Source organism: Asparagus officinalis, chromosome 5 (assembly GCF_001876935.1).
Source record: "Asparagus officinalis chromosome 5, Aspof.V1, whole genome shotgun sequence".
NCBI lineage: Eukaryota > Viridiplantae > Streptophyta > Magnoliopsida > Asparagales > Asparagaceae > Asparagus > Asparagus officinalis.
Genome location: NC_033798.1, coordinates 78,234,348 through 78,254,390, shown reverse-complemented (window position 1 = coordinate 78,254,390; position 20,043 = coordinate 78,234,348).

Sequence of the window (20,043 nt, the reverse complement as noted above, 5' to 3'; positions counted from 1 at the left end):
ATGATGATCTAGTTAGGACCTTCAATGAATCCATGTTGCCTTGGAATCAAAGTAAGAAATACCTTGAGGTCAATGGTCTAAAGGAGAAAGAGTGCTCCATACTCCAGGATGAGATTTCCTTATGGCTAGCTTGAAGAGAAGGTCTTCCACCATGGAATTTCATCACCAAAGCATTGGAATATAGTTCCTCCACCTTAGGAAGATCAGAATTAACAAAGGGGAATGATAAGACGCCCTCTTGAGAGCTTCAAATAATGTTCACTCTAGTACATGGAAGCTTAACAAATAATTCTACCTCACTCACATGAGATCGAAAAAACCAGGGCCTCTCAAGCTCTGATCTGCTTGGGAATAGGATTTCTAGAGGGGGGGTCTAAACTCCGATGGTCTAGAGGCAACACAGGGCAAGGAAGGGGAAGAGGATTAGATGAGGAGGAGGAAAGGTGATTAACAGAGGGGTTAGGATTAGTTGAAGCATATTTAGATGTCGATGGATGGGGGGGATGAGGGATGGGGAGAGGGTTGGCAAGGGTTGAAGGTTTGGAGGAGGAGGTGGTTGGGAGGGCGGCGGAGGTGTAAAGGCTAACATAGGATAAGGGATCAGGTAGGTTAGGACTTGGATCTGAGGTGGAAACAGTGGATTTGGGGGAAGGGTTAGGAGGGACGCACGAAGCTCTAAAGGATGATTAATGGGGAATAGTAGGATGGATAGAGTTGGTGGGAGTGATGGCGGTGGATGGGATTTGCCTATATGAGGCCGTCGGATCTGAGGTTTGGATTAAGATCGAAGATGGATCTGGAAAGGATCTTAGGTTTTTTGAGGAGGAGGAAGTGTTTAAGTTAAACGGTGGAGCAGTAGAGGTGGGGTTAGGTGGGGGAACAGGAGGCAGGCCAGCCATCACCACGTGGCTATCGGAGAGTGGCTCAAACAAGGGACAACTTTCCTATAACTAGAGGGGTAAATCGCCCCCTGGTGGGAGAGAAGGAGGAGAGGGGGAGGGGTAATGGGGGGACAGTAGGAATCTTGTTAATCCATTTGTTACAAGGTGATGACTTTTAGGCCGAAGCCACCTATCAAACCTTAGTGAACTAGATATTCAAAGACCAGGCCAGCTGCAACAAAGAAGCACGTGTGGATGACATCCTGGTAAAATCCAAACATGCTACCTCCCATGTTGTAAATCTGGAGGAAACCTTCTCGTTCCTCCACTAGTACTAGATGAAGCTCAACCCTAAAAGTGTGCCTTTGGAGTTCAATTAAGAAAATTCCCCAGCCTTATCAAGGAATTGAGGTCAACTCTGAAAAGATAATTACCATAACCGAGATGTCTGAGCCCAAAATATTAAGGGATATCCAAAAATTGAATAGAAGAATAGCAGCTTTGAGCTGTTTTCTCTCCACATTAGCCAAAAGAAGTCTTCCCTTCTTCAAGGTCCTAAGGGGAATGAAAGGACCCAGAGACAACATCGAGTAGATAGCCGAACGTAACGATGCGTTTACAGAGCTTAAGAAATTTCTTACCTCCCAACCTCTATTTCTCCGGCCCATTGAAGAAGGACCACTCTATCGATATCTAGCTATCTCACTGGAAGCTATGAGCTCTATCTTTGTCCATGAAGAAGATAATATCTAGACGCTAGTGTATTTTGTTAGCTGCATTCTGATAGTGGCCAAACTCAATTATATTCCAATCAAGAAAGCTTCTTTCACCCTCATCACAATAGCCAGAAGACTTTGTCTGTACTTTTAGGCTCACAGAGTGATAGTATGGACCAATTTGTCTTTGAAGAAAGATCTTGATAGCCTGACCACTTCTAGATGAATGATTAACTGGTCTATTGAACTCACCGAGTATGATATTCAATTTGAGTCTTGTACCACCATCAAAGCTTAGGTCATGTTCGACTTCTTAACTGAATAACACAGCCCTGAAATGACCAGTCGTCTAAAAAATTAACCCTCCATGCGGACACCACATGCCTAGATCCAAAGCTAATCGGAAAGCTCCATTTAGGAAGAGCATTAGTCCTGGGTATGGTTCACCTAAAATTTCATCATGGTGGTCGTAAAAAGTAGACATATCATCGAGGGATAATAGTCATTGTTTCGGAGTAATCCTTCATAGTCCCGAATGACTCATCTCTAAATACTTAACGCCTTTGCTTTCTCAGCCTCCAATAAATGAAGCTAAATATGAAGCTCTCCTGGGTGGACTTAGAGCTACTTTAGCTTCATAATTTCCTCGTACTTGATAAGCAATGAGTTTTAGGCATCATCCATAATGAAGATAGACTCGGATTTGGCAAAAGGGGACTCTACTCAAAAATTCAGCAAAGGCTAAGAGCCTATAGAGGAACGCTCTACGGAACCTCATGAGTGAAGACCATGCCTATCATCTTTCATACACTAATAGCAACATGGGCCCCTACGTTGGTGCCTCCAACCAAAGGAAGCAAATTATTCTCTAAGTAGGATCGATGAGGGAATATGTGGAAATCATATTGTAGCTAAAAGTTTAGCACAAAAAGTTATTAGACAAGATTGCTATTGGACAACCATTCTAGCTGAATCTAAAAGCTTAGAACCCATTTAAAGCTTGCCAACTCTTCTCCAACATCCCATGAGCTCTGACTACTGAGCTCACTCCCCACATCATCCCAATTCCATTTGCTCAAAATGGACTAGATCTCTTGGGACCACTTTCAATAGTGTCTAGGCAGCGAAAATTCCTAATTGTTGCCATCAACTACTTCATAAAGTGGATAGAAGCCGAGCCATTGAAAAAATTTGATGAAAGCAATATATGTAATTTTGGGTGGAAGTCAATCATCAGCAGATTTAGGATACTAGTATTTCATCACATATAATGGCACTCAATTCAACAGCAAAGAATTTTGAGATTTCTATGGAGAATGGAAGATTCAACTCAAGTTTACCCTGGTAGCACACCCGAAATGCAACGGCCTAGCCAAAGCAACAAACAATGAAAGTACCCAAGAGGGAGGTGAATAGGATAATTGCTAATCTAATTCGATTTTGATGCCAAATTAAAACTTACTAACAATATCCTAGCAATATGATGTATATAAGGATATATGCATGGATAAACAAATAATCAATAGGCGATATAAACAATGAGACAATAAGAGTGCACCAAAATAATCACTAATACAAGTATGTGATCATGGAGTTCGGTCTAACACTCGACCTACGTCTCTGCTCCTCACCCTCAAGGAGATTCTCCACTATCACAAAATAACTACACAATTCCGTTTTCTAGCTCACCAAAAACTTTTATAACTCATACGTTGATAATCACACAATACACTTCTCTAAGTATTGGCTAACCTGTGTCACCTTTCTCAAGTACTTGGAATTACTACTTCTCCCTAGGCTTTTACAACCAAGTCACACCTCTTGGAATTGACCCAATTCTTCTCCCAACCACTCCTCTAAGTGTCCTTGTGTATTAAAACATGATTCGACAATTAGGTCAAGTAAATTATTTGTTCTCTAACAAAATGAGAATGAAATTGTAAGCTCGCTCAATGATACAACCACACAACCCAAGTAAATAATATGTTAAATACTAAAGCTTAAGTGGTTGTGTGTGTAAATAATGAGTATTATGAAAATTAAACTAAAATTAATCTAGCAAATATATATAATAATAAAAATGAAAATAAGCTAGATAATTAGTTTAGAAAAAATTCTTTAAGCAAAGAGGGATGAAGAATTGAGGTTGACCTCCTAAAAATGAAATTGAAATCATCCTCTTTGTGAAACTTTCTTCACATAAATAAACACTTGATTTTTCATGAAAAACTCTTAAACAAACTGATAAAACACTTTTGTAAATTTTTTAAGTGAAACAAATGAGTTATAAGATATATATATATAGCCTCATAAAAAATTTCAGCCAAAAAATAGCTGTTACAATGCAATCTGACCATTATCGGTTGACTGATCGGTCTGAAAACTTAGACGGATGAAAACTACATCTGTTCGGTCGACTGATGAGCAATATCGGTCGACTGATAAACAGTGTCAGTCGACTGATAACATGCATAGACAAAAATGAACAGTTCAGTCGACTGATGAATAATGTCGGTCGACTAAAAACACTGTTCACAGATATTGTTCACATGATAAGCTGATTTTGTAAAATCAATTAAAAATAAAAAATCAACTCCAAAAATAGTAAAACTTAGGAAAATGTTTATATACATGAAAATAAACATGTTAAAGAAAAAATTTTAGAATATCATTTCCCGTTTGTGAAAACTCATCTGGTTTGCAAAAAACAGCATGAAACCCGAAAACTGATTTTCTAAATTCAATTAAAAATAACAAATTAACTCAAAAATTAGTAAATCTTTGGAAAATGTTTGTATATATGAAGATGAATATGTTAAAGAAGAAATTTTTTTAACTGTATTTCCCAAGTGTGAAAACTTATCATTTTGCAAATCGATCAAAAATACGAACTTGTTGAAACTTGATTTTGATGAACAAATTTTAAAATACTTTGAAATAGATTTATAAACTTGAGGAAAGATATAAAATCATGTTGTTAAGTCTATAATCTAAAACGGTGATAAATCAAAATAAACAATAAATCATAAACAAATGTGTGTATAAATTTTGAGCTCTAAGTATAAACACACAAAGTATAAACCTAAAACACTATAACCAAGCAATTTGATCTTCAATTTGCTCGTCTTGGTTACCGATGAAGCGATGATGAATCTTCACTTGAATTGCAACAGCTTCATTCTATATTCCACCAACCTCTAAGATATCATCGTTTGCGCTCAATTGCATCCAACCTCCAACTAGGATCTTTGTGTAGAATACCTCATAAAAAAATACAAACACTCAACAAACGATGTTAGGAATTATTTGTTAATAATCAAAACTAGATTACACAATAGGCTCATAAACATGAGACCTAACAATCTCCCCCTTTTTGATGATGACAAACAATCTACACAAAGAGTATATAAAACATGCATGATACCAAATGAATATACAATTTATATTCCTCATGTATAAAATCAATTTGAGCTCTAAGTATAAACACACAAAGTATAAATCAAAAACACTATACCCAAGTAATTTGATCTTCAATTTGCTCGTCTTGATTATGGATGATTCGATGATGAATCTTGACTTAAATTGCGACGGCTTCATTCCATTTTCCATCAACCTCCAAGATATCAGCGTTTGCCCTCAACTCCATCCAACCTCCAACTAGGATCTTGTGTAGAATACCTAACAAGCAAATACAAACACTCAATAAATAATATTAGGAATTTCTTGTTAATCATCAAAACTAGATTAGACAATAGGCTTATTGTGACGCCCCTGGGTTCACACAAGGCTGCAGTCCTAGATAAAATCAGAGATGTCAAACCTACCATGCACCCACACTGTGGATAAACACGTTTCACCAATCATAGCAATATTCTCTAGTGGACCAAATAGAAGTGCAAGTACAAAATAGGCAAAATAAAGGGAATAAATATAATAAACATGATATAGAAGAGATATCTCATAAATAAAAAGAATCATGTCTTAACTATAATACATCTGATATCTGAATAATGAAAACGTCTCAACATGAATCAACTAAAAATCGTACTAAGGAACATTGCCTTTACAATATGAATATGAAACTCTAATGTCTGAATGAAACTCAAAACTATAGTGAAGTCTCTACAAGTAAAAATATTCGACGGTGACTATGCTAGAGCACCGTCACCCTGTGGCTCTCCGAAACTCCGAACTACTTGAAAAGTAATTTAAAAGAAAAAACAATAACAACAAGAGCGTCAGAGTGCTACAGCAAGATTACCTCCATCCGCCCCTAGGGGAAGGGCTGTTAGATGGAGTGAAGGCACTATCTATTAATCATAATCTACCTAGATTTATTTTTCCTGTATCTAACTGGGATTAACATTTAGAAACCTACAACACAAGACGTAGTACGTCGAGCGAAATAATCCAAACAAGGAAACCTTCATATATATGCCATATGTCTTAAATTATAGATATATAAACATTAATACCGAACTAAGAAAAGATAATCTAATGAAACCAACAATTAGAAATCCATAAAACGAGACTAGTACGTCGAGCGAAATAATCCAAACAAAGAAACCCTCATATATATCCTATATGTCTCAAGTTGTGAATCTCTAATCATTAATTCCAACTAAGAAATAAAGAAGACAGTAAAAGAAATAAGACACAAACACATCGTATTTATAATATCTTCCACTATCACTGGGGAGATAGAATAAAATACCAACACATAATTTTGTATACTTTTAAAAGCAACGTATCTCGGTCATATAGCTCAGTGGTAGGTCATATTCATAATCTACATCTGCCACGCTTAGGCTATCAAGTAATTGTCTCAATGCAATGGACTACCCTGTAGGTATCCTAAACTGTGTACACGACTCATTAGTCACATCGCGATCTCAGTGCGTAACATGAGTGCAAGATGGACTACCAAACAGGCATTCTAAAAATACTACTCACGAGCCTCATCATTCCCTAGTGCGGGATGGACGGCTAGATCAAGCCTCCTAAAATCCGACTCAATGGCCTGTACATGTGGAATATCGATGCACTACCTCATGTAGTACTGAACTGAGCTCATCAACGATATCCACCTCATGTATAATCTATTTATATCTGGTATGTTGACGCACTATCCTATATAGTACTGATTTATGCTCATCAACGACATCTACCTCATGTGTCAACCATGTATATTTGGTATGTCGAGGTACTATCCCTTATAGTACTGAGCTTTGCTCATCAACGACATCCAACCTGTGTATGAACAATATCTAATTCAAATGTGATCAAATCAAAACTTATCATAATCCTCTTAGTATTCTCAAATACATAACATAATATATTCATGACTATATGTATAACATCAAGTGGTTCAAAACTCCGTGAATGCATCTCAAAACGGCACAACACAGCTCCACAAAACGAGCAGGAAAACAGATAGGACTTCTGTTAGTAAAATGAGCATATCTTTCTCTAGAAACACTATTTTTACAAATGGTTTCCTGTTTTGAAAACTAGATTCACACATCTTTCAAATGGCATAAGATTGGTTTAGTTTGGAGTTTATTTGTTATCACAAATCTCTAGATAAATATTATACATATATAGCAGATTTTCTGCAGGACATATTATTAGTAAACATAATATATGTTTCTCCATGCAAACTCTTTTTAAGAATGGTTTTATGTCTTAGAAACTAGATACATATATCTTTTAATTGGAACTTATTTGGTTAAATTTGGAATTGTTTTGCTATCTTAAAATATCAGTTAAATATTATACAAGTGCTACGGTTTTCTGCAGAAAATATATATTTAGTACATCACTTAAATTTCTCATATATAAATGAAATTATGAGTAATCCTAATAATCATGATTATTATACTATCATAAATATTATGAAAAGATTACTAATCTAGCATTGATTTAAGATTTACTATCAAAAATCTGACTTTTAACACCTCAGGTTAAAATTAAAGCATGAAAACACATATTCGACATCATATTAATCATCTACACTAGTTATTTAACTATGGGGATGAGTTTGGATGAAGATAATCTTGCCTTAAATATTGTTCTAAGCCTCTGAGATAAACAACAAGCAATCCACAAGCATAAACAACATGTTCTCCCTTGTCACACGTTGAAGATCTCGCCCTCGTGTCGGTGTTGTGCTCCACAAAGCTCTCAAAATTTATAAAAAAATATTTAGGGTTTTTGAGGGGAGAGGATGACTGCTAGGGTTATATATATGACAAAAGAGAGGAATTTTCATAAAAAAACATAGGTATTTATAGAGGTAAACCCGAAACAAACCTATTTGACCCGAACTAGGAAACCTAGTCTGACAAGGAAAACAATTATCGGTATTTTGGCCATAACTTTCACATCCGATCTCGGAATGAGGTGATATAAGATTTTTTGTAAAGGTCTTGAAGAGTCCTACAAATTTTGTCTTTTATGTTTTTCCATATTCCAACTTATTTAGTATGTAAAATGTATATATTTTTAACTAGTTGTTTTTCCCAAATTCTGGCCCGTGCACGTGTGCATGATATCACTTCTATATTCACATATATACATTGGATTGATCTCAAATCAATTCCTAGCATACTCAAATATTAATAAACATTATTTTTTTATAACACAATACATTTATTATTTATTACAAAATATTAATTTTTTTAGGGTTTTACATTCTTCCCCCCTTACAAGAATTTCGTCCCCGAAATTCCGCAAACGTATCTTAGAGGTTAATAATACATTACCATAAATCTTTAGATATAAAATATTGAAATATCTACACTTATCAGTCTAGAATGCAAATATTTCTACTTAACCCTAACTAAACGGAACTAGTACGTCGGACGAAAAATCCAAACAAAGAACCCCCCATATATATACCATATATTCCGAATAATTAGGAGCTAAGTGCTAATATCACCATTCTAGCGTTAAGTATAGATATGAGCATATAGATAATTATAAACATAGACAGATCATATCCAAATAATTTACTTGCTCAAATAGGTGCAAGTAATTAGGTGTAATTCATCGCGATGCATATCCTCATCTCGCCCCAAGAAACTTCCTCAGCTCCTTTCCGATTCCATTGAACTTTAACTAAAGGTATCACTTTGTTTCTATGTCTCTTGTCCTCCTTAGTAAGAATACACACAAGAATTGTAATAATAGTTATATCATCAAGAATCTCAACCTCTGGCGTGTCTAACACTCGCTGCTGCTCCTCGTCACGTAGATGCTTCTTAAGTATCGAAACATGGAAGATATCGTGTATACTCGATATCGATGCTGGAATTCTAGCCGATATGAAATGGCTCCAAAGCGCTCCACTCTCCTGAATAGACCAATATACCTCAGGAAAAGCTTCCCCCATCTACCAAATTGTTGAACTCCCTTCATTGGTGATATTTTCAATAATACATAGTCCCCAACCTGGAACTCCGATGGTCGTCATTTCTGATCTGCATAACTCTTTTGACGACTCTGAGCTAAAAAATATGCTCCCAAATTATTGCTACTTTTTCTATAGTCTGTCTCACTAACTCTGGTCTAAGCAATAGGTTGTCCTCTGGTTCTGCCTAGCAACTAGGTGATCTATAAGGCCTCCTGTATAACGTCTCATACGGTGCCATACTAATTGTTACTTGATAACTGTTGTTATAAGCGAATTCAATCAATGGGATGTGGTCCTCCTAACTGCATTGGAAATCTATAACACAAGCCCGCAACATATCCTCCAACCCTTAATTGACTCTCTCTATTTGTCCATCTGTTTGTGGGTGAAAATCTTAAGAATATGACAACTGGCTACCGAAAGAATTCTGGAAGCTCCTCCAAAAGTACGAAGTGAAAACTGAGCCTCGATTTGATACAATCTTCTCTAGAACTCCATGTAATCTTACTTTCTCCTGGATGAATATCCTTGCATATGTCTCCGGTCTAAAATCAAACTGGCTGAGGGTGTAAAGATCTCGGTACAACCAGAATCTCAAACTTGAAATCCAATGTCGACGCTTCCTGCTCAACGCGTCTGCCACAATGTTTGCCTTCCCTGGATGATACTGAGTCGTAAACTCATAACCATTAATAAACGCATCCCATCATCACTGTCTTTGATTTAGTTCCTTCTGAGAAAAAGAAATTTCAAGCTCTAGTGATCCGAAAAAAATAATATCTCGAATTGCATTCCATACGAGTAATGTCTCCATGTTTTCAATGCGAAGATCACTGCTGCTAGCTCCAAGTCGTGTGTGGGATAATTCTGCTCATGCGTCCTTAACTATCGTTAAATGTATTCTACTACTCTCTGGGTCTATATCAAAATACCCCTAGACCCGATAATAGTGTATTTGTGTAGATGACAAAGGTCTTATCACTGCTCGAAAACTTAGTCTTCAAAGTCTTAAAGGCCTCCTGCCACTTTGTGCCACAAACAAACTGTACACCCTTCTTTGTAAAATGTGTAAGCGGTGTCGCAAATTTTTAAAAAGTCCTGAATGAACTTCCTATAATAGCATACTAATCCCAGGAAACTACGAATCTCTGTAACCGTCTTCGGCGGCTCCCAATCTAGTACAGCCTCCACCTTAGCTGGGTCTACTGCTATACCCTCTTGACGAATAACATGGCCTAAAAATCTAACTTCAGAAAGCCAAAACTCACACTTGCTGAACTTGACATACAACTGATGCTCCCATAATGTTTGTAATGCCAAACGAAGATGCTTCTCGTGCTCTACCTCCGATCTCGAATATATAAGGATGTCGTTAATAAAGACGATCACGAACTGGTCCAAGTATGGACGGAAAACCCAGTTCATCAAATCCATGAATACCGTGGGTGGATTGGTAAGACCAAATAGCATAACAAGGAATTCAAAAGACCTATATCGAGTCAGAAAGACGGTCTTGGGAATATTCATCTCCCGAACCTACAACTGATGATAGCCAGAATGAAGATCAATCTTAGAGAAATGATGTGCTCCCTGTAGCTGGTCGAACAAGTTGTCAATCCTCGATAATGGGTACCTATTGCGGATAGTTACCTTGTTCAACTCACAAAAATTTATACATAGGCGCATACTATAGTCCTTCTTCTTCACGAAAAGGACCGGCGCTCCCCATGGAGAATAACCCCGACGGATAAAACCCTGAGATAATAACTCATTTAATTAGGTCTGTAGATCTCTCATCTCAGCATGTGCCATACGATAGAGTGCTCGGGATATTAGTGCCATACATAGCTGCAACTCGATGTAAAAAAAAGATCGACCTCTCTCACTGGAGGTAAACCTGGTATGTTCTGAAAGACATCCTGGTACTCTGAGACCACTCATGTCTCACTCAATCGGCACCACGATCCCGTAGCATCATCTCCTCGATGTACGCCAGAAATAACTCCACAAACTGGTTGTCCTGTGAGATCGCTACTATCAACTCAGACCCATTGGATGCTCGTAAACTGACTGTTTTAGCAAAACAGTCCATACTAATGTAATACATGGTAGGATGATAGCCAATCCATACCGAGAATGACGTCGAACACCAACATCTGCAAAACGATTAGATCTATGATAAACTCGGACTCGTCTAGACTGATGACACATCTCCTATGGCCACTCTATCCTAAAGGAGTAGAAACGAATAACGATACATCTAAAGGATGTGTAACTAGCTGAAACATATCCATGAATGTATGAAAGATAAAGAATAAGAAGCTTCTGAATCGTACAAGATCCGAGCTGGAAAAGAATAATCACTAAGAAAGCTCCGCTCACACCATGATCATGCGGTACGATTGCATATACTCTGCCAGTGGCTAGTGACTGCTATGTTACTGGAGGTAGAATTTATGGGACTATCTATCTCTTAGGAATTTCCTGGATAGCGCGAATCTGGCCTGCTGGTCCCTCTATCCACGGAATGATAGGTGGTGCCTCGACCTTCTGCTACTGGCCGTAACCGTAGCCCTATGACTGTTGACCCTGGCCACTGATCTACTGGTGGTGATGAAAATCTTTACCCTATTGCTGGGTTCCTCCCGGTCTTACAAAAAGGTTTATTGTCCTTACCCTGGTCTCTAGACAATCCTGCTTCTAAAATTAACCCTTAGTACGTCTCCCTGCTCCAATCGGGTTAGGTCTAGCTGCTTTTCGAAATAGTAGATGAAATCCTTCTATGAAATTGTTATTCTCTGCCCCGGCATAACTGAAATCGGTGCTAGATTCTGGCGTCGTCCTTTAAACTGAATAAAACTAATATTCGCCTATGTACTAAGTCAATATTAAGTAATTCTAAAAGTATTTATCATATATTTTCTCCATTTATAGGTTGTAATTGAATCCGATGTGCCCTAAAATTTTTGTGCTCCCAACTTCTAATATCTTTCTCAATCTTACCGAGCCAAGCTTCCTGCTCCGCGACTCTATTAATAGCTGGATGTGGCGATGGTGAGACCTTTGGCATTACATCTTCAATAGGTACGGTTGGTACAACTGGTGGTGGAACTTCAGAGAGTAAAATCTTACTTGTTACTCACTCCTCGATTGTTGCTAGTCTCTGCTTCTGTAATCGGTGTTACCAAGTCGATTAGATACTGTGGAGCCTGCTACGGCTCGGGCTCTACTTGCCTAGCTCTCCGGGTACAAGCTTTACCTCGACCACGTCCTCGTTCTAATGTTTAAAATACCAAGAGGAGAGCTTATTTGACATAGTAAGTGAGATCCCAATCATAAATAACATAACATATACCAATAGGAAAAATCGTATCACTTATCATTCATGCATTTACTTTTCAATCAAAGTAAGTTATTTGTCACCAAAAAAATTATAAATTTTCGAATATACGTATATAACATCCTCACTCATTCTAAGAATTCCTATCAGACTCTGTACATGATTCCTAGGAAACTCTATCCTAGCTACCCGACTCGACACAGGAATGATCCTAGGATGATGGAACTAGAGCTCTGATACCAACTGTGATGTCCTTGGGTTTACACAAGACTGTAGTCCAAGGTAAAACCAGAGATGTCAAACCTGCCATGCACTCACACTATGCATAAACACGTTTTACCAATCACAGTAATATCCTCTAGTGGAACCAAATAAAAGTGCAGGTACAAAACAGGCAAAATAAAGAGAATAAATGTAATAGACATGATATAAAGGGATATCTCATAAATAAAAAGAATCATGTCTCAACTATAATACATCTGATATCTGAATAATGAAAATGTCTCAACATGAATCAGCTAAAAATCGTACTAAGGCACACTACCTTTATAATATGAATATGAAACTTTAATGTTTGAATGAAACTCAAAACTACAGTGGAGTCTTTACAAGTAAAAATACGTGACGGCGACTATGCCAGAATTCCATCATCCTGCGACTCTCCGAAACTCTGAACTACCTGAAAAATAATTTAAAAGAAAAAGAACAATAACAAGAGCGTCAGAGCGTTACAGTAAGAGTACCTCCATTCGCTCCTAGGGAAAGGGCTACTAGATGGAGTGAAGGCTCTATCTATTAAGCATAATCTACCTAGATTCATTTACCCCATATCTAAGTGGGATTAACATTTAGAAATCTATAACACGAGATGTAGTACATCGAATGAAATAATCCAAACAAGGAAACCCTCATATATATACCATATGTCTCAAATTTGTAGATATCTAAACATTAATACGGAACTAAGAAAAGATAATCTAATAAACCAACAATTAGAAATCCATAACACGAGACTGGTACGTCGAGCAAAATAATCCAAATAAGGAAACTCTCATATATATACAATATGTTTCAAGTTGTGAATCTCTAACCAATGATTCCAACTAAGAAATAAAGAAGGCAGTAAAAGAAATAAGACATCAACACATCGTATTTATAATATCTTCCACTATCACTGGGGAGATAGAATAAAATACCAACACATAATTTTATATACTTTCAAAAGCAACGTATCTCAGTCATATAGCTCAGTGGTAGGTCTTCATAATCTACATCTACCACACTTAGGCTATCAAGTAATTGTCTCAGTGCAACGGACTACCCTATAGATATCTTGAACTGTGTACACGGCTCATTAGTCTCATTGCGATCTCAGTACGTAACATGAGTGCGGGACGGACTACCAAATAGGCATCCTAGAAATATGGCTCACGAGCCTCATCGCACCCTAGTGCGGGATGGACGGTTAGATCAAGCCTCCTAAAATCCGACTCAATGGCCTGTACATGTGGAATATTGACGCACTACCTCATGTAGTACTGAACTGAGCTCATTAACGATATCAACCTCATGTATAATCTGTGTATATCTGGTATGTTGACTTACTATCCCATATAGTATTGAACTATGCTCATCAACGACATCCACCTCATGTATCAACCGTGTATATCTGGTATGTCGACGTACTATCCCATATAGTACTGAGCTGTGCTCATCAATGACATTCAACATGTGTATGAACAATATCTAATTCAAATATGATCAAATCAAAACTCATCATAATCCTCTTGGAATTCTCAAATACATAACACAATATATTCATAACTATATGTGTAACATCAAGCGGCTCAAAACTTTGCGAATACATCTCAAAACGGTGCAACACAGCTCCACAAAATGAGCAGAAAAACAGACGGGACTTCCGTTAGTAAAACGAGCATATCTTTCTCTAGAAACAGTGTTTTTACAAATGGTTTTCTGTTTTGAAAACTAAATTCACACATATTCCAAATGGCATAAGGATGGTTCACTTTGGAGTTCATTTGTTATTCCAAATCTTTAGTTAAACATTATACATATGCAGCAGATTTTTTGCAGGACATATTGTTAGAAAACATAGCATATGTTTCTCTATACAAAATTTTTATAAGAATGGTTCTCTGTTTTAGAAACTAAATACATATATCTTTCATTTGGAACTAGTTTGGTTAAATTTAGAATTTGTTTGCTATCTTAAAATATCAGTTAAGATTAAACAAGTGCTGCAATTTTCTACAGAAAATATATATTTAGTACATCACTTAAATTTCTCATATATAAATAAAATTATGAATAACCCTAATGATCATGATCATGGTGCTATCATAAACAGTAAGAAAAGATTACTAATCTAGCATTGATTTAAGATTTACTATTAAAAATCTGACTTTTAACACCTCAGGTCCAAATTAAAGCATGAAAACACATATTCGACATCATATTAATCATCTATACTAGTTATTTAACTATGGGGATGGGTTTGGATGAAGATAATCTTACCTCAAATGTCATTCTATGCCTCTTAGATAAACAACAAACAATCCACGAGCATAAATAACCCATTCTCCCTTGTCACACGTCGAAGATCTCACCCTCGTGTCAGTATTGTGCTCCACAAAGCTCTCAAAATTAATAAAAAATATCTAGGGTTTTTTAGGGAAGAGGGTGGCTGATAGGGTTCATAGATATGATAAAAGAGGGGAATTTTTATGAAAAATATAGGTATTTATAGAGGCAAACCCGAAACAAACCTGTTTGACCCGAACCAGGAAACTTAGTCTGACTAGGAAAAAAACCATCGGTATTTTTTCCATAACTTTCACGTCTGATCTCAGAATGAGGTGATATAAGATTTGTTAGAAATATCTTGAAGAGACATACAACTTTGGTCTTTTAAGTATTTCCATATTCCAACTTCTTCAGTATGTAAAATGCATATACTTTTAACTAGTCGTTTTTCCCAAATTCCGGCCCGTGCATATGTGCATGATATCACTTCTATATTCTCATATATACATTGGATTGATCTCAAATCAATTTCTAGCATACTCAAATATTAATAAATATTATTTTTTTATATACAATATATTTATTATTTATTATAAAATATTTCAAATTTTTGGGGTTGTACACTTATAAATGTGAGACCTAACAATCTCCCCCTTTTTGATGATGACAAACAATCTACACAAAGAGTATATAAAACATGTATGATACTGAATGAATATACAATTTATATTTCTCATGCATAAAACAAATAGAAAGCAAAAGCAAAATATACGCACAATATATTTGTTTCTCTCCCCTTGCCAACATCAAAATGGGGAAGAACAATAAGAATAAGAGAGCAAAAGCTCCCCCTATAAACAAGGAAAGAGATAAAGAAGGCTCCCCCTATCAAAAAACTTTAAAGTATATATAAAAAAATATAATAAGGCATATATGTGAGTAAACATAGATATAAAAACGTGTTAATCATAACTCACATTCAAAGAGACCAATAGAACACATAAAGATATATCATTATGAACGGTGTCTCAAAACATAGTTTTAAAACAAATCTTTAACAAAAATTAATACATAAAACAGTTTAATTAAAGTTAAAAATAATAGTATAAACAAATCTCCAATGGTAATAAAAATGATGATCCAAACATCATCCGAAAATATTCATGAAAGAAACTCCACGAAGGAAAATTATGAAAATCCGTGAACAAATCACAATATCAAATGAAGGGAAATTATGAAAAGATATTTTCAAATGAAAACAATGAAATTGCCCTAGAGAGGGTGGTAAATAGGGTAATTAGTAATCTAAATCGATATTAATGTCAATTTAAAACTTATTAACAATCTATCCTAGCAAGTATGATATTCAACAAGATATGAGCAAAGATATGTAATTAAACAAGGGCGAAATAAAATATGAACACAAGATGCAAATAAGATAGTACGCAAATGACAACCGCAAACAAGCGATGTGATCACGGAGTTCGATCACTCTCGACCTACGTCTTCGCTCCCCACTCTGATGGAGAATGTCCACTATCTCAAAAGATAATTGCCCAATCGGTTTTTAACGCTCGCCGATAAACGTTTACAACTCACAATTGCAATCACATAATACACTATCTAAGTGTTGGCCTACCCCGTACTGACTTTCTCAATTGTTTGGATTTACCACCTCTCACTAGGTTTTACTACCAATGACCCTTCTCTTGAAATTGACCCTGTCACTCCTCTCGGTGTCCTTATGTATTACAATGTGATCACATGATAATTAAGCACAAATACTAAGTTTTTGTTCTCTAACAAGATGAGAACTCAATTAAGCTCACTCTCAATGAATCACTCACCACAACCCAATTATATAATGTATGAAATGCTAAAAGCTCAATTGGTGGTGTGTGTGATCAAAGAGCAATAATAAAACTAAACTCAATTTAAAATCTAGCTTAATGAAAAGAAAATCATCAACAAATATATATAAAGCTAGAAATAAAGTTTATCAAAACTTCTCTGAAAATCAAGAGTGAGAGAGATTGAGATTGAAGCCCAAACATGAAAGAAATGATCTCCTCCTCTTGTGAAAACCTCTTCACATAACCACACTTGAGAAACACTTGAAAACTCTTAAACAAGCTTGCCCAAAACTTAATTTTCATTTTTTCTTCATTTCTTACAAAAGTTTGAGGGTAAGGAGTATATATAGGTTCACAGAACAAAGCCTAAAAACAAAAAAAACCAAAGAAAATGATAAAAATTTGAAAATTAGCAAAGCAGAAAAACTAACTATTACAGTGTTATCAGTCGACTGATGGTACTGTTCAGTCGACTGATGAGCTGACCGTTGGAGGTCGCTCATCCTTCATCGGTCGACTGATGAAATCATCAGTCGACTAATGAACTACTTCGGTTGACTGATGGTTCATCAGTCAACTGAGCAGAGACATTTGCTTATTCCAGTCTCTTTTATCAGTCGACTGATGATCTTGGTCAATCGACTGATAACGTGCACATGGGTTTTTTTGAATAGTGTAAATAAACTTTGAATCCCTTTAAAAATAGCAAATAAATTCCAAAAATATAAAATTGGATAAATGTTTGTAAACATGAAAATAAATATGTTACAAAAAGATTTGAAATATCATTTCCCTTTTGTGAAAACTCTTCATTTTGCAAAAAAAAAAAAACTTAAAATACATGTTTGTTTAAAACACTTGATTTTTGACATTTGGCTTAACCGAGTTATGAAATACAGTTAAATTGATTTATAGACTTAATATAAGATGGATACACAGATTATTTTGTCCATAAACTAAGAACACAATATTTTTTTAAAAATACCTATATTGTGATAAAATCAAAGAATGTGTGTGTGTATAATATTGAGCTTGAAGTATCAACACACAATGTACAAATCCTAAACTAATATACCCAAGTTGTTTGCAAATGAAGCTTTGTACTTGAGCCTTGACTTGATTTGTATAAGCTTCATTTCAGATATCGTCAACCTAGATATATAATAAACAAAACGCAAACAGTTAAAAATATAGTTACAAATTGTTTGTAAACCATCAAAACTAGATTAGATAGTAGGCTCATAAACATGAGTTCTAACAAACAAATCATGAAAACTATGAAAACTATGATAATCATTTTGTGCTCCCTTCTTATACTATTCTTGTCATTGGTGGTAAAAAAAATCCTTACCCCGCTGCTGGGGTCCTCTACATCCGCAATAGGTCTTTTCCCTTATCATTGTCATCATGTTGGTCTTGATTTCATAATTAACTAAAGGCATATCTCTCTGCTTTAATCGAACTAGTTCTAACTGCTTATCGAAGACGTAAACAAAATTCTCCCAAATAAGTGATATTTGCTGCTCTTGTGAAAGTCTGAAGCATTGTTATCCTTTGCTTGTATTCTCTAGTGAAGTCCTCTTTGCTAAATATATTTAACCTCTGGTTTGGTACTGAGTCGACGTTAAGAAAAATTTCACAGATTCTTTTTTATTTATAAGCTGCACAAGAATCCAGTGTGCCCTCCACTATGGTGTTCTCAGTGTCATATATCTTTCTTATTCTCACAGAGCCAAGCCTCCTGCTCTGCGGCTCTATCAACAGTTGGTTGTAGTGATGATGTAATAATTAGTATTACCTTTTCAATAGTCACAACTGGTACAATGGGTAGTGGATCTCTAGAAAGTGGTACTACTGGCAGAAACGGATACGCCTCTCGCTCCTCGAATGAACCAAAATCTTGCTGCAAACGTTGCCATAAAGTTGATCGGATACTATGGAGCCTGCTGCGGCTCGGGCTCTGATTGCCCAGATCTCCAGGTACGAGTTTTACCTCGACCACATCCTCGTCCCGATGTTTATAATATCGAGAGGAGAGCTTATAAGTCACAGTAGAAGAGGTCGCAAATATATATACATAACATAACGTATCACATAGTATTCACGCATATACTTTTTAATCAAAGTAAGGAAGTCATAAAAAAATATTCGTAATTTTTTTTGAATATACGTATATAACGTCCTCACTCATTTTAGGAATTCCTAGCGGACGCTATACATGAATATGAATCCTAAGAAACTCTATCCTAGCTCCATAATATAACACAGGAATAATCCTAAGGATGCTGGAACTAGAGCTCTCATACTAACTGTGACGCCCTAGGGTTCACACAGGGCTGCAGTCCAAGGTGAAACCCGGATTATCATACCTACCAAGCACCAAACAACATACTACGACATGTTTCACCATCATAGTTACTATCTCTCTAGTAGAATCAACAAATAGGTTAAGGTACAAAATAGGCAAATAATAAAAATAGTACAAAATCAGATATGCACAGAAGAAGTATATCAATAAATGAGCCCAACTAAAATAGAATGGAAATATTTCTGAGTCTTAAATAAATCTCAACACAATGAGTCAAATGAAATCTCACTAAGGCACCCAGCCTCTACAAAATAAATACAACTCTAAAGTCTAAACAGTGAACATAACTATATAGTGAAGCTTCAGCTCCTAAGACTGTACGATGGCGACTATGCTAGAACTGCATCATCCTACGGCTCACCGGAACTCTGATTTACCTAAAAGAGAAAATTTAAATAAAAAGAACAACAACAAGAGTGTCAAAGTGCTACAGTAAGATCACCTCCATCCGCCCCTAGGGGAAAGGCTGCTAGATGAAGTGGAGGCTCTGCCTATTAAGCATAGTCTACCTAGATTATTTTTTCCGTATCTAGTGGAGTTAATGTTTAGACACCTACAAGATGAGACATAGTACGTCGAGCGAAATAATCCAAACAAGGAAACACTCATATATATACCATATATCTCAAATTGTAGACACCTAAACATTAACATTGTACTAGAGGTAAACAATATAATGAAGTCAATAATTAGAAACCCACAACACGAGACTGGTACGTCGAGCGAAATAATCCAAACAAGGAAACCCTCATGTATATACCATATGTATCAAATTATGAATCGCTAAATATTAACTTCAAAACTAAGAATAAAAGAATACAAGAAAGATGATACAGGAAATGCTATATCATACATCTCTAAAAATGTCCTATCAACTCCTCATATTACCCTTAGTGGGCAAAACTGATATTGAGATACTATCTC